Source organism: Salmo salar, chromosome 20 (assembly GCF_965601325.2).
Source record: "Salmo salar chromosome 20, fSalSal1, whole genome shotgun sequence".
NCBI lineage: Eukaryota > Metazoa > Chordata > Actinopteri > Salmoniformes > Salmonidae > Salmo > Salmo salar.
The window spans coordinates 71,910,501-71,927,521 of NC_138310.1; the positions used below are offsets into that span (position 1 = coordinate 71,910,501).

Sequence of the window (17,021 nt, forward strand, 5' to 3'; positions counted from 1 at the left end):
AAAACAATAATGGAAAGATGTATACCAGGCCGCTAATTGTCTACATGTGATGTAGTTGTTGGATCATAATGGGAAAAGGAAACAAATCATTTAATTCATAAATTCATTTATATAACATTTTGTTAATTTGGTTGAATGCCAAACATGACATTCATGACCTTCATATCATAATGTATTGTTTTAATGCACAATATCTAATCAGTTTGAGTGCTGTTTCTGTAAACTGTAAATCAGTTTCTGCCTTTTCTGGGCAACTATAAATTGATAAAAGTGCCCTGTAAGATCAGAGAAAGCAAGGTTTTCTGGGATAACATTTGCTCTTTTGTTCATGGGATGTGTGTTTAATGCTGACCCCTTTATGAGGATTGAATGAAACACCCTTCACATGATGTGTAAAGGAGTGAAGGTTGTCTGTCTAACGCTCCAGGGTTATTTTTAACACCCACAAATCCTCAATCTCAAAATTTTGGAGCTCTAATGGAAAAGGAAATAATGGCTGGAAGATAAATACATATCTAGATGTGACCAATATTTTCCCGTTTAATTAAGATGACCAGCCACAGACCACCCACTGGGCACGCACTGGCTGAATCAACGTTGTTTCCACGTCATGTCAATGAAATTACGTTGAACCAACATGGAATAGACGTTGAGTTGACGTCTTGACGTGTGCTGAGTGACGATATTTAAACATTTGCCTTATCCACAGTTATGCAGAATAAGATGTCTTCCTCTTTTCTCCCTCAAAAACATACGCTTACTTCCATTTTCTTTGTTCTTAATCTCTCAAAAACAAAGCAAACTACACCATGATCAAGCATACTTTTTTCAGAGGGAGGGAGAGTGGAGTTGAGTTGCCAGGTGAGTTGTACAGGTTCTCCATAACTCCCCCTCATCAGAGGGATTTAGGTAATCCTGCCTGCCCAGATGCATACGGCTACAACAGGCAGGCATTGTCACTGTCTGGCGACCCACATCCTAGCAGGAGGCCATGAGCCAGCATGACCCACTCAGGAGCATCAGGAGAGAGAGGAGATTAGGAGAGGCTACACTAGCTGCCTGGCTGGGGTGCCTCTTAGTATTCATTTATAAAAGTGACACACCAGCATCACAGCTCAGGCATTGGAAATCCTCATTACTGTAAAACCTCCACATCTGTGAATATCATAGTTTAATGGCATTAATTCAAGCCATAGAAGGACAGCAGAAACAGATGAATTGTTCAAAGGGCTTGCTGCACCCCAAAATATTGATAGATTTATAAGGTTTTGTTTTTGTTAAGATTATCACAAATAATAGCACTGACTTTTCTGATGTAATGGGTGTCGTAATGATCAGACCAAAACGCAGCGGGAACGTGTGTACTCATCTTCTTTTTAATGTTGAAGAAGGAAAACAAACAAATCACATATAAAAAAACAATAAACGACACTACAGTCCTATCTGGTGCTCAGACACTAAACAGGAGACAACTACCCACACCTACCATAGAAAAAACACCCCTCTTAAATAAGACCTTCAATTAGAAGCAACGAGGAGCAGCTGCTTCCAATTGAAGGTCAACCCCATTAACTAAACATAGACATAGAACGACTAGAACTAACATAGAAATAAACTAACAAGAACCTAGCCCAAAAACCCCGGAACACTCTAAACAAACACCCCTCTTACATAATAACATAACCCAACAAACCCCGAACCACATAAAACAAACACCCCCTGCCACGTCCTGACCAAACTACAATAACAAATAACCCCTTTACTGGTCAGAACGTGACAGCTGATAACTTCTTTATCGAGGAAAAATGCACTTACTACTACTGTGATATGTGGTTGTCTCACCTAGCTATCTTAAGATGAATGCACTAGCTGTAAGTTAGATAAGAGTGTCTGCTAAATGGCTAAAATGTAAATGTCAGTCATTCAAAGGTTATAATGTTTCCCCATATTCTAACGTATTTCCCCCACAACATTCTACTGTACTTAAACAGAAGGTGAAAGTGTTTAGTCAGTGGCGATAGCTCTCTGTGGATCATGTCAGTTCTTACACAGGTCTCCCTGGCAACAGTAGACGTTGACACCTGACACACATCTCCTCACAGGTACGAGTCACTGTGTCCGCTGTGAAGGAAAATAAGGAAGAAGAAAATGTTTGAGCAATTTACAGATGATTATTGCACTCAGGTGATTCATAATACAGACACATTATTGATAGAGATTAAAAGACATGAATGAAAGAATAAAAATGGAATATTTACCAGTCACCACAGTTCTGCAGTACATGCTCGATGGTGGACATTCTGTCTCTTGCTTGCAGTCAGCATCAGCCGTGTCACAGGTGTAGCACTGTGGAGAAATGTACATTTAGAGCAGAAGTGATGATAGGATTCTTAAAGTGTGGAACATCATTAGCTTATCAAATAATTGGTTATGAGAAAGTTAGTTGTAAGTCTGTGAAGAGGACTGTGAGCATTTTAATTCCTTTACTAAGTTACTGAAGATCCTTCACTGTTATAACATTACACTTTTCACCTAACATAGGCCATCAACTCAATGTATCATAGGCTACATATCAATCATTTTGCCTTGCACCTATCATCAAATATCATCAGTGATATTTCCTCTTTGATTTCAAAGAAAGTTATTTATAAACCAGTCTATATTTATTATGTTTGCACACCTTGAGTGCTACAGAGCAGCACCAGCAGCATGGTTGTCAGTAGCAGGGTCCTCATGTTGTCCAGTAGTGTGAAGGAGCAACCTACGACTGCAGCTTTTATACTGGTAAACCTTGTACTGTCCCGAGAACTCACTTAAACAGGCTGGTTTATTTCCTTGTGAATCACAATGCACTTACAGTAAATGCATTCCTTTCCCCTTCATTTTCTAAGAGAAATTCAAGTAATGCAGCAAGGAGCAGGAGCAACTACAGTGGAGGGACTGATTGGGATCTTTATTTGACAATCAATAATCATCTCAAAGATGATGTGATGATGTTCGATTGTCTACTGTAGAGGATGGAAATTGTAAGATTGAACATGACTTAAATATGTATGTCCTGCTAGTTGCCGTCTATTAAAATCAAGCCTAGTCCTGCACTGAAAGCACTTTCAATGAGCATGATTTTTTGTCCAGCAGTGGGCTTAATCTGTGACATTTGCCCTTGGTGTGCACTTTTGTGGCGTGTATTTATTTCATAAGTTGACCTGCTTATAGATGGTGAAGTGGTTTTTCAGTCCTCTCTATGTTCAAAGAATGCGGTCTTCCCAGTGAATCTGGCAGCAGCATTTGGGCATGCAAATCAGACAATAGAGTGTTATCCCCATTGCTGGGAAATAACCAGGAAATAACCTGGTTAAAGAACCTAACCAGTTGGACTGAATTCTCTAATTATAGTCCAAACAACTCAATTAATAGAACCTCACAAGCATTAACTTAAAAAAAACATTCATTTCAGAAGTTTTCATATTGGGATGCAGGGACGTACTAGGACCAGAAATTGTGCATTTCTAACACACCTGTCAATTTTTTCTCCAGAAACCCCATGATTAGCCAAATAATGACATATGTGCGTAAACATCAACTTAGACAGGTCCACTGTGCTACAGATGGACCAGCCCATCTGGCATTTGCCCTATGGCCAGTCTGTCTCTGTAGGAATGTGTGACACAGGCGACAACATTACAACCTATAGTCTATACATATGTTTTTCAAAGACTAAATGGAAAAATCTCCCACAAGGTTAAGGTTTGCATGGTCTTGCTCAGATAAGTAGCTGGTGGGGAGTAAAGTTACACCTCTGGCAACCTTTCACTCCATCTCACATTGCCTTATAGTTGCAGTTGGGTCCTTTTTAGGCAAAGCTGTTAGAACAAGTTCTACATGCTTACCTATATTTAATTGAAGGGACCCAAATGGCCCTTTGAAACCAAACCACTTTACAGCACAACACGTGTTGACTTGCTTAGAACTGAGAACAGTGGTTTGTGGTAAACAGTGCCTTCTTCAGGTCAAATATAGTAATGTTGGCATTGTGTGAGCTTGCTCCTCAATAATGCAAACTCTTGTTTACCAATCAAGGTTATGTCCTCACCAGGGGAGAACTACTGCACCCTCTTATTGTGAAGCCATGGGAGTTCAAGTCCGACCCCGGTACTGCAGGCATTGTTAGCAGAAAACAGGACCCCCATTATAGTGAATGGAAAAATGTCAATCTTCACTGTCAATCTTCGTGTAAAAAAATAATAATTCTAAAACAATCATCATCAATAATTGCTTCTAATACACTAGATGAATGTCCTTGAACCGATTATTATAAGGATCATTTAGTTGTTAATGGCAGTCTGCAGTACCACGGTCGGCCTTCAACTTGAGTCAATGACAGGGGTCAGAGGCGGCAGCACTGAACTAGCCTGCAACGTCACTTCCTGAATGAGTTCAAACTGCGCATTTTGTCTCCATGAGACGCCATTTTAACCGACATAGATTCAAAGTGCTATAGAGAGAAATATTAATTGCGTCTTTTTGTAGGCACTAACTCTGCCATGGTTTGTTGGACAAGGCTTACGAGGAAATTAATGGCATTTTTGGGGGGGGATAAACACTGAAAATAATGTATGTGGTAAACACAGGCTTGGAAGATCTTATAGGTTTTGTTCTATGAGATAATCTTCATCAGCTAACATCACTTTTTGTGAATTTTTACAGATGTATGTAATTTAAAAAAGCACATTAAAGGCTTCATAATTCATGAAGGTCATATTATCTCATAGAACAAAACGTATTAGATCTCCTAAGCCTGTGTTTATCACATACCTTTTCAACGGTTATCTCGAAACCCTATTCTTTCCCCATAGGATGGTTGAACGAATTAGTGGTAACTCATTTCCGGGTTTTAGGACTACTGGCGAGCTCTATTAAATCTTCACATAGGAATAAATGGTGGCTTCGATGGCTTTGTCCATTCATATACAGTCATTGGTCCTCACCCCAAAAGTAGACGGGTCTACAGATAAAGTATCATAATTTGACCAGTTTCTCACAGCAGGAAAATAATCCTGCAGCAACAAGAAATGGGAATTATTGTGTGGATTATAATTAATTAAAATATTTGTTACTATATTTTTTGTTAGGTTAAATCAAGTATGAGATTTTAATGTGGAAATTACGAACTTAAGAAGCCTTTTTAAACTTTGAGTACACTTCAAGTTTGCATGCAACAACTGGGTGATCAAATTAAGATCCTACTTCTGTACTGGGATCGGGAGTGGTTGAATAAGTGACAAAAACACGACTAATTTAATCCAATTCATACATAATATAGTGTTACACCAAAACCCTTTAGATAGGATAAAGGCTGACTGCAGACTGAAACAGAAGGATCACAGTTCTTACATTGATCCTTGACTAAACAAAACACATTTTGAGGAAAGAAATTACTTCGTTTTCTTCCACTTTAGTTTTAGAAGTGGGGGGTCTCCGGGTCCTCCCCCAGATTTTCTTTAGGCATCTAAAGCTAATTTATTGCAATTTCACACAATCCAATATGCCGTCTTTATTTAGAACAAAAAGTAAGCAAAAATGCCCACAGTCATCAAGGTAAGTAAGAGATCATTATTACATTTGTTTGTGATTAATAAGACTGAACTAGATCCTAGGAAATTCAATAATGAATATTGTGTTAACCAATAGACTTTTGATTGTCTTTATTAAGACATCCTCTATATCAAATTTCAGCCAGATCGGCCAGCCAGCCCGGGCCGCCTGCACTCCCAACCCCCACCAGTCTAGTCTATAAATCTGCTCTGTCCCAACACAATTTCCTTCCCAGTTCACACCTAATTCTTTTAATTACCAAGGGAAAGGTTTGGAAACAAAAAATCCAACAACAGAAAACACATACACCACAAATATACATTAACACACAGAAACAGCAAATCCTAGGCCAAGGTCAGAGTGACAACACACAGGATGGCCCCCAGGACCAGGACTGAGCAGCCCAGCAGCTAGGGATTGCCTAAATAGGTATCTCCCCTGATGTGGGCATGTTTTCAATACAGACTCCTTTTGTCGTACTGTATTCCATATAAGGCATCCAGAACGTATGAAGGTTGCACAGTATACCCTTAATCTTATAATACATCAAATCTAGTGATACATAACTTGACATTGACAATTGTAGGATAAACCAACCTTTCAATTAATGGCAATGTATTTCTTAGCCGCTATAAATGCTTGGTTACACAGTTTCTTCTGATAACAGTCTCCAGTATCAACATTTCCCAGCAAACAAGAACAGGGAGAAGGGAGAATCTGTAGACATGCTGAGATAAAACAACATACAGAACATTACATTTCTGAGTGCATGTACAGTGCCTTCGGAAAGTATTTAGACCCCTTGACTTTTTCCACATTTCGTTATGTTACAGCCTTATTCTAAAATTGATTAAATATTCTTTTTTTATCTCAGCAATCTACACACAATACCCGTTATGACAAAGCAAAAACATGTTTTTAGAACAAATAAAAAACAGAAATACCTTATTTACATAAGTATTCAGACCCTTTGCTATGCGACTCGAAATTGAGCTCAGGTGCATCCTGTTTCCATTGATCGTCCTTGAGATGTTTCTACAAGTTGATTGGAGTCCAACTGTGGTAATTGATTGGACATGATTTGAAAAGGCACACACCTGTCTATTTAAGGTCCCACAGTTGACAGTGCATGTCAGAGCAAAAACCAAGCCATGAGATCGAAGAAATTGTCTGTAGTTCCTCTGTGGAGATGGGGGAACCTTCCAGAAGGACAACCATCTCTGCAGTACTCCACCAATCAGGACATTATGGTAGAGTGGCCAGACTGAAGCCACTCCTCAGTAAAAGGCACATGACAGCCCGGTTGGAGTTCGCCAGGAGGCACCTAAAGACTCTCAGACCATGAGAAACCAGATTCTCTGGTTTGATGAAACCAAGATTGAACTCTTTGGCCTGAATGTCAAGCGTCATGTATGGAGTAAACCTGGCACCATCCCTAAAGTGAAGCATGAAGGTGGCAGCATCATGCTGTGGGGATGTTTTTCAGCTGCAGGGACTGGGAGACTAGTCAGGATCGAGGTAAAGATGAACGGAGCAAAGTACAGAAAGATCCTTAATGAAAACCAGCTCTAGAGCTCTCAGGACCTCAGACTGGGGGCGACGGTTCACTTTCCAACAGGACAACGACCCTAAGTACACAGCCAAGACAATGCAGGAGTGGCTTCAGGACAAGTCTCTGAATGTCCTTGAGTGGCCCAGCCATAGCCTGGACTTGAACCCAATTTATCATCTCTGGAGAGACCTGAAAATAGCTGTGCAGCAACACTCGCCTGACAGAGCTTGAGAGGATCTGCAGAGCAGAATGGGAGAAACTCCCCAAATATAGGTGTGCCAAGCTTGTTTCACATCTGCTTCTGCAAAGCCCTCTACTGCTCATGCTGTGTCTTCTTGACCTGCCGCCACTCCCCCAGTACTCTCTCTCTCTCCGTCTCTCTCTCTTTGTGTGTGTGCGATTGTGTGGGTGGGGACAGATGTGCTGGAGTCAGAGCAGATCCCCACCAGCTGCAATCTGTTCCATAATCAAGACCTCTACAAACACTCAGCCCTGCCACTTTCACGCTGCCAGATCATAATCTCTGCTCAGTCAGTCTAAGTGCAGAGCCATTTGTTACCATTCAGATCCTGTTATCCTGTTGTGCCTGTTTTCCTTGCCTGACGCTGTTTTCCTCTCCGCTACAGTTCTGCCCGCTCTGACTCTGGTCCCTGTCTCCAGTCCCACGTCTCGTCATCCTGCTACTCTGTCCTGGATTCCCCACTCTACTATGCCCTTGGATTCCCCTCCGGACCTGCTTACCCTGTCTCAACCCCTCTCGCTCCAGCCTCAGCCTCCGCACCTGGTTTCCAGCAACCCGCCCGAGCTTCCCCTGACCTGCACTCCATCTCCCCCCTGTGTTTCAATAAATACCTTGGTTACTTCATCCCAGTCTCCTCGTCTGAGTCTGCTCTTGGGTTCCCCTGTTCCACTCCGCGTAACACCCTGGCTGCCTGAGCCTGCTGAGACCCCTGTCACCATCTGATCCTCCTAAAATGAGGCATGACAAAGAATTACCTTGATGTACATTTATACATTATATTATCCAAGAATAGAATCAATGGTTCAATAATTGAAATGACCATTATTCCCAGATCCCAGACTGTAGATTTAAGCTGCTCTACTGTAGCTACTGTAGGTCTACCCATCAATTCAAGATGGAGCTTTGTATCAGTCACTGATATTGTTAATATACTGCAAAATTCACCTGAGCTCCGTAGACTGGTCTTCCCTGGCTGTCTGACCCTGCAGGGACACCTGTCACCATCTGATCCTGCTAAGACATGATGAGCATAATGTTGTGTACTGAATGCCCTAAAGGACTGCGGGTCCCGACAGAGATCATTGCAGCGCGGTCGTCATTTTTCATGCTGTGGGCGGGTGCTGTTGGTCAGACAGAAAACTTTGGATGAAAATATTTTTGTTATCCCATAGATTATTTGGAGACGGTCCTCTTACTGCTTTGTATGCATTAGCCTACCTACTATATTAAAAGCACATATTTTTCGCATTATTCACACACAGAATTCACTGCTTCAACTTCAGTACCTCTCCTAGTTGGGCGTGCGAGTTCAAGTGCGTCTAGTATGTTGTCACGACTTCCGCCGAAGTCGGCTCCTCTCCTTGTTCGGGCGGCGTTCGGCGATCGACGTCACCGGCTTTCTAGCCATCGCCGCTCCATTTCTCATATGTCCATTTGTTTTGTCTTGTTCCATACACATCTGGTTTTCATTCCATAATCACACTGCATGTATTTAGTCCTCTGTTCCCCTCCATGTCTTTGTGTGTAATTGTTTCGTGTTACGTGGTTATCGTTACGTGCCCGACTGGGTTTTCATGTTTCCGTGTTTTTTGCACACGGTTTGTTTATTTTGTATTACAGTGTCTTGTATTGAACATTTATCATGCCTTACACTTTTGCCTTGTGGGCTGGAGGTTTTCAAGAAGCTGCGTTCTTCTGTTATTTTCTCTACTGCTATAATAAAGTGTGTGCTTGTTCAATACTTCCTGCTCTCCTGCACCTGACTTCTCCACCAGCAGCACACAGCCCTGACAGAATTACGCACCCGAACCATGGAGTCAGCAGGAGCAGGTACCCCGGTTAGAGGAGTCCAGGAGCGCGTCCAGGAACATTCTGCTATGTTACATCATCTTGGTGCCATGATGGATCGCGTTGTCCAGACTATGGACCGCTGGGAGAGACAGGAAGTCTCCCCAGTGCCTCGACCAGCGCAACCGGGGTTACCTCTACCCGTCCTGTCCAGAGCCAGTCCCAGTGGGATGCGTCTCTCCCTTCCCAGGAAGTATGATGGGACGGCAGCACAGTGCCAGGGATTCCTGTTACACCTGGACCTCTACCTGGCCACTGTGCACCCAGCTCCCTCGGAAAGGGAGAGAGTGTCTGCCCTCGTCTCATGCCTCTTGGGGAGAGCTCTGGAGTGGGCAAATGCCGTGTGGGGAGAGGGAGACGTGGCGTTGGACCACTTCGGGGAGTTCACCCGTCGTTTCTGAGCCGTCTTTGAGCATCCGCCTGAAGGTAGAGCGGCAGGGGAACGGCTCTTCCATTTGAGGCAGGGGACGAGGAGCGCCCAGGAATTCGCCCTGGAATTCCGGACCTTGGCCGCCGGAGCAGGCTGGAACGACAGAGCCCTCATCGACCACTATCGGTGCAGCCTGCGCGAGGACGTCCGACGTGAGCTGGTCTGCAGGGATGCCACCATCTCATTTGACCAACTGGTGGATTTGCTCATCCGGTTGGAAAACCTGCTGGTGACCCGCGGACGTCCAGAGGGGGCTCTTTCGGTGCCATCTTCCAGCACCCCCGCTCCGGTGCCCATGGAGTTGGGAGGGGCTGCGCGAAGGGAGAATGGAGGAGGAGCCATCACATGCACCATCTGTGGCCGCAGAGGGCACACTGCTGGTCGGTGCCGTGTCGGTTCCTCTGGGAGTCGAGGCAACAGGCGGGGCACTCTGGCATCACCCCAGGTGAGTCTGCACCACACTCATCCAGAGTCCTCTGTTGACCACCTGGGTGTACCTGTTTGTTTCCCTGATTTTTCCCCGCATTCCCAGCATAAGGCCCTCGTTGATTCAGCCGCAGCTGGAAATTTTATCGACAGAGCGTTAGCCCTTAGTTTAGGGATCCCCATTTTTCCTGTAGTTAGACCTTTCCCGGTTCAACCTCTGGATAGTCGACCATTAGGGTCCGGGCTAATCAGGGAAGCCACCATCTCCCTGGGCATGGAGACGCAGGGGGGGTCAAGAGGAGAGAATCAGTCTCTTCCTCATTGACTCCCCTGTGTTTCCCGTGGTACTAGGGCTTCCCTGGTTAGCTCATCATAACCCCACTATTTCCTGGCAACAGAGGGCTCTCACGGGGTCGTCGCGAGAGTTCCCTGGGAGGTGTGTAGGGGTTTCCGTTGGTGCTACCACAGTGGAAAGTCCAGACCAGGTCTCCACCGTGCGCATCCCCCCCAGAATATGCCGATTTGGCTCTCGCTTTCTGTAAAAAGAAGGCGACTCAATTACCACCTCATCGACGGGGGGATTGTGCGATTAATCTCCTGGCAGACGCTGCGCTTCCCAGGAGACACGTGTATTGCCTGTCGCAAGCGGAGACGGTGGCTATGGAGACATATGTCTCTGAATCCCTGCGTCAGGGGTACATTTGGTCCTCCACTTCACCCGCCTCCTCAAGTTTCTTTTTTGTGAAGAAGAAGGATGGAGGTCTACGCCCGTGCATTGACTATAGAGGTCTCAATCAGATCACGGTGAGGTACAGTTACCCACTAGCTCTAATCGCCACGGCGATTGAGTCAATGCATGGGGCGCGCTTCTTCACAAAACTGGATCTCAGGAGTGCGTATAACCTGGTGCGTATCCTGGTAGGAGACGAGTGGAAGACTGCGTTTAGTACCACCTCAGGGCATTATGAGTACTTAGTCATGCCGTACAGGTTGATGAATGCTCCATCAGTTTTCCAATCCTTTGTAGACAAGATTTTCAGGGACCTGCACGGGCAGGGTGTACTGGTGTATATCGATGACATTCTGATATACTCCGCTACATTCGCCGAGCATGTGGCCTTGGTACGCAAGGTACTTGGACGACTGTTGGAGCACGACCTGTACGTCAAGGCCGAGAAATGCCTGTTCTTTTAGCAGGTCATCTCCTTCCTAGGGTATCGCATTTCCACATCAGGGGTGGAGATGGACAGTGACCGCATTGCACCCGTGCATAATTGGCCGACTCCCACCACGGTAAAGGAGGTGCAGCGATTTTTAGGTTTTGCCAATTACTACCGGAGATTTATCCGGGGTTTTGGCCAGGTGGCTGCTCCCATTACCTCACTGCTGAAGGGGGGTCCCGTAAGGTTGCAGTGGTTGGCTGAGGCGGACAGGGCTTTAGGCAGCTAAGAGCTCTGTTTACTTCGGCTCCCGTGCTGGCCCATCCGGATCCATCTTTGGCGTTCATAGTGGAGGTGGACGCGTCCGAGGCTGGGATAGGAGCCGTGCTCTCACAGCGCTCGGGTACGCCACCAAAACTCCGCCCCTGTGCTTTCTTCTTGAAGAAGCTCAGCCCAGCGGAGCGTAAGGGAGCTGTTGGCTGTGGTTAACCTGTTAGGGACAGACGTTCCGCTAGCAGAACGTCTCACCAATATCCAATGGTATAGCGTGGCGCGAATTACAAATATCTCAAAAATTCAAAAACTTCAATTTTTCAAACATATGACTATTTTAGACCATTTTAAAGACAAGATTCTCCTTTATCTAACCACATTGTCCGATGTCAAAAAGGCTTTACAACGAAAGCAAAACATTAGATTATGTCAGCAGAGTACCCTCCCAAAAATAATCACACAGCCATTTTCAAAGCAAGCATATATGTCACAAAAACCAAAACCACAGCTAAATACAGCCCTAACCTTTGATGATCTTCATCAGATGACACTCCTAGGACATTATGTTATACAATACATGCATGTTTTGTTCAATCAAGTTCATATTTATATCAAAAACCAGCTTTTTACATTAGCATGTGATGTTCAGAACTAGCATACCCACCGAAAACTTCCGGTGAATTTACTAAATTACTCACGATAAACATTGACAAAAAACATAACAATTATTTTAAGAATTATAGATACAGAACTCCTTTATGCAATCGCGGTGTCAGATTTTAAAATAGCTTTTCGGTGAAAGCACATTTTGCAATATTCTGAGTAGATAGCCCGGCCATCATGGCTAGCTAATTTGACACCCACCAAGTTTGGCCCTCACCAAACTCAGATTTACTATAAGAAAAATTGGATTACCTTTGCTGTTCTTCGTCAGAATGCACTCCCAGGACTTCTACTTCAACAACAAATGTTGTTTTGGTTCGAAATAATCCATAGTTATATCCAAATAGCTCCGTTTTGTTTGTGCGTTCAAGTCACTATCCGAAGGGTGACGCGCCGGCGCATTTCGTGACAAAAAATGTCAAAATATTCCATTACCGTACTTCGAAGCATGTCAAACGCTGTTTAAAATACATTTTAATGCTATTTTTCTCGTAAAATAGCGATAATATTCCAACCGGGTGACGTTGTATTCGTTCAAACACTGAAAGAAAAAAATGGAGTCGTCTTGTGCACGCGCGCTCCAGTGTCAATGTTCTCAGAAGGACCACTCACAAAAACCCCTGCTGTTTTTTGCCCAGAGACTGGAGAGCTCTCATTCCACTTTCTGGTGCCTTCCTAGAGACAATGAAAGCTTTAGAAAATGTCACGTTACAGCAGAGATTAGGTATTTTTGATAGAGATGCCCTAGAAGGAGAACAAATTGTCAGACAGGGCACTTCCTGTATAGAATCTTCTCAGGTTTTGGCCTGCCATATGAGTTCTGTTATACTCACAGACACCATTCAAACAGTTTTAGAAACATTAGAGTGTTTTCTATCCAAATCTACTAATTATATGCATATTCTAGTTTATGGGCAGGAGTAGTAACCAGATTAAATCGGGTACGTTTTTTATCCGGCCGTGAAAATACTGCCCCCTATCCCAAACAGGTTAAAGCGTTGAAGGCGTGGAGACATTGGCTTGAGGGGGCTAAACACCCTTTCCTCATCTGGACTGACCACCGCAACCTGTAGTACATCCGGGCTGCGAGGAGACTGAATCCTCGTCAGGCAAGGTGGGCCATGTTCTTTACCCGTTTTGTGTTCACCCTGTCCTACAGACCACGTTCCCAGAATACGAAGGCAGACGCACTGTCCCGGCTGTATGACACAGAGGAGCGGCCCATGGATCAGACTCCCATACACCCGGCCTCTTGCCTGGTAGCGCCGGTCGTATGGGAGCTGGACACGGACATTGAGCAGACGTTGCGTACAGGGCCCTCTCCCCTCCAGTGTTCTGTCGGGCGTATGTACGTTTCGTCTGCTGTCCGTGACCAGTTGATATATTGGGCCCACACGTCACCCTCCTCTGGTCATCCGGGGATCGGTCAGATGGTGCGCTGTCTGACTGGGAAGTACTGGTGGCCCACCTTGGCTAAGGACGTGAGGGTTTATGTTTCCTCCTGCTCGGTGTGTGCCCAGTGTAAGGCTCCGAGACACCTGCCCAGAGGTAAGCTACACCCCTTACCCGTTCCACAAGGACCTTGGTCACACCTGTCTGTGGATTTTTTAACCAATCTACCTCTTTCACAGGGAAACACTACGATCCTGGTCATTGTGGATCTTTTCTCTAAGTCCTGTCGTCTCCTCCCTCTGCCCCGTCTTCCTACGGCCGTACAGACTGCGGAAGCCCTGTTAACTCACGTCTTCCGGCACTACGGGGTGCCAGAGGATATAGTGTCTGATCGGGGTCCCCAGTTCACGTCGAGAGTCTGGAAGGCGTTCATGGAACATCTGGGGGTCTCGATCAGCCTTACCTCAGGTTTTCACCCCGAGAGTAACGGGCCGGTAGAGAGAGTCAACCAGGATGTGGGCAGGTTTCTGCGGTCCTATTGCCAGGACCGGCCGGGGGAGTGGGCGGCGTTTGTGCCCTGGGCCGAGATGGCACAGAACTCGCTTCGCCACTCCTACACTAACCTCTCCCCCTTTCAGTGCGTATTGGGGTACCAGCCGGTTCTGGCGCCGTGGCATCAAGTTCAGACCGAGGCTCTTGCGGTGGACAACTGGTTCAGGCGTGCGGAGGAGACATGGGAGGCTACCCATGTTCACCTCCAGCGAGCCGCGCTTCGTCAAAAGACCAGCGCGGACCATCACCGCAGTGAGACCGGGTCTGGCTCTCGACCCAAAATCTGCCCCTCCGTCCTGCCCTGCCGGAAGCTGTGTCCGCAGTTTGTGGGGCTATTCAAAGTCCTGAGGATGGTGAACGAGGTGTGTTACAGATTACAGCTTCCCTCTGATTACCGTATTTACCCCTCGTTCCATGTGTCTCTCCTCAGGCCGGTGGTGGCTGGTCTGCTCCAGGAATCTGAGGTGCGGGAGGTCCCTCCGCCCCCTCTGGACATTGAGGGGGCCCCGGCGTACTCCGTTCATTCCATCCTGGATTCGAGGCGTCGGGCAGGGGGCCTTCAGTACCTCGTGGAGTGGGAGGGATACGGTCTGGAGGAGAGGTGCTGGGTTCCAGTTGCGGATGTTTTGGACCCCGAACTGCTGCGGGAGTTTCACCGTCGCCGGCCGGATCGCCCTGCGCCTCGCCCTCCGGGTCATCACCGAGGCCGGTGTCGGCGCGCCGCTGGAGCCGCGCATCAGGGGGGGGGCACTGTCACGACTTCCGCCGAAGTCGGCTCCTCTCCTTGTTCGGGCGGCATTCGGCGATCGCGTTCGGCGGTTTTCATTCCATAATCACACTGCATGTATTTAGTCCTCTGTTCCCCTCCATGTCTTTGTGTGTAATTGTTTCGTGTTACGTGGTTATCATTACGTGCCCGACTGGGTTTTCATGTTTCCGTGTTTTTTGCACACGGTTTGTTTATTTTGTATTACAGTGTCTTGTATTGAACATTTATCGCAACTTACACTTTTGCCTTGTGGGCTGGAGGTTTTCAAGAAGCTGCGTTCTTCTGTTATTTTCTCTACTGCCATAATAAAGTGTGTGCTTGTTCAATACTTCCTACTCTCCTGCACCTGACTTCTCCACCAGCAGCTCACAGCCCTGACATATGTGTGGTCCCATTGAAATAGAGTCGGCTGCCTACATGGGCGGAGAATTACGTGGCAGTTAACTTGAACATGAAATTAACTTAAATATGATTAGACTGTAGTTTACTACAGTGTCTGTAAATAAATATTGAAAATGGAAAGAAGTGGAGGGCGTCCAACCAAAACGAGTCGAAGTACAATCAAAATATGTAATCATCAATAAAAAAGAAAATGGCACAATGCACACATAGCTTAGGCTACTAACATTTTCAATAAGTATTGATTACCCATTTATTTATCTCTGCCTGCAAATCGTCCTCCTAAAAGGTAGGCTATATCCTATAGGCCTATGCAAAACGTAGCAAGTGTTGCAGTCATCATTCTTGCTGCTTTTAGTTCAGTAGCCTTACCTGCGAGATCAGGTGCACATGTGGTCTCAATTAAATAGAGTAGGCTATAGCCTATGCACAGGAGGTTGGAGGCATCTTAATTGGGGAGGACGGGCTTGGGGTAATGACTGAAGCGAAATAGGTGGAATGGTATCAAATACATTAAACACATGGTTTCTATTTGTTTGATGCCATTCCAAATGCACCGTTCCAGCCATTATTATGAGCCATCCTCCCCTCAGCAGACTCCACTGAGCCTATGCATGGGCGGAGAAGCACGGGGCCGTTATCTTTCCAAGGAAATGTACTTCCTAAATAGGCCTATGATTAGGCTATAGTTTACTACATTGCCTAGAAACAGGCCTAAATATTGATCACCCATATTTCTCTGTCTGAAAATCGGCCCACTTTAAATGGTAGGCTATAAAACGTCTCTCCAGCTTTGCTCTCTTCAAACTACATCTAGCATATTGGCTGATATAGCCCAGTAATACAATGTAAGGGCCATGTGAGAATCGCTGCTAAGTTAACCTATTTCTTAAGTTATTTTTGCACATTTGCTGGCACCATGGCTGGCAAATGAGTTGTGTCACACACACCTAAAACAACTGCGGTTGGGTTTAGGACCAGTTCTTGCAGTAGCTGGTGGGAGTCGGACAGAAAGCCAGTGGGTGGGAGTCATACAGAAAGCCAGTGGGTGCGGGTGGGAGAGGGATGAAGAAATTGGTCCTATGCAGAAGTCTACTGTGCGCAATGACCGTGAAGCCTGTAATGTTAGAGCTGTTTATTACTGTGTCAGTGTGAAAAGTAAGGAATTAGCTAGGGAAACTGACAGATCAATAATGTTACATAGCCATATTGACTAATACAACTCACATTTCACTGAAAAATCATCAGAATATCAATCTTCAATCGTTTGGCCAATAGTTTCATCATCTGATTCAGGTCTAGTGTGAGGCAAAAATAATAGCTAACGTTAGTCAACTTTTGGTCAGGTCTCTCTCGAATGATAAATCAACTGGCGAAAGCTAGCCAAGTTCATTTACTTCTGAAACAGGACAAAACAAAGGCTACAAAACATGTCCATGCAAACAACAGCTGTTAGATAGTGATACTAGCCAGCTCATATCGCTATCTGACAGATAACTAGAGGCTCGAGCTGACCTGGCTGTGGAAGCTACTAGCTAGCATAGCTTATTCACCTCAGTCGAGAGCGGATGAAACATTAGCTAACGTTACATGTCAGTTAAAATAATAGTTCAGCACTACGAATAAACACTCATTTCTTTTTTCAGTTAAGATAAACAGCAGTTACCTTGCCAACTACATCAGTCAACTAAATAGTATCCACTTTCTGCTTGGTTTGGTTT

At 45.3% G+C, this 17,021-nt stretch overlaps 1 pseudogene across 1 annotated transcript; it reads right to left on the reverse strand.

Moving 5' to 3' along the window:
- Positions 1–1,367: 1,367 nt before the first annotated feature.
- On the reverse strand, positions 1,368–14,377 carry LOC145862381 (uncharacterized; annotated as a pseudogene). Its single transcript, XR_014381793.1, has 3 exons — positions 14,234–14,377; positions 2,259–2,346; positions 1,368–2,121 (listed from the first exon to the last, which is right to left on the reverse strand). The product of XR_014381793.1 is annotated as an uncharacterized LOC145862381 (transcript).
- Positions 14,378–17,021: the final 2,644 nt, after the last annotated feature.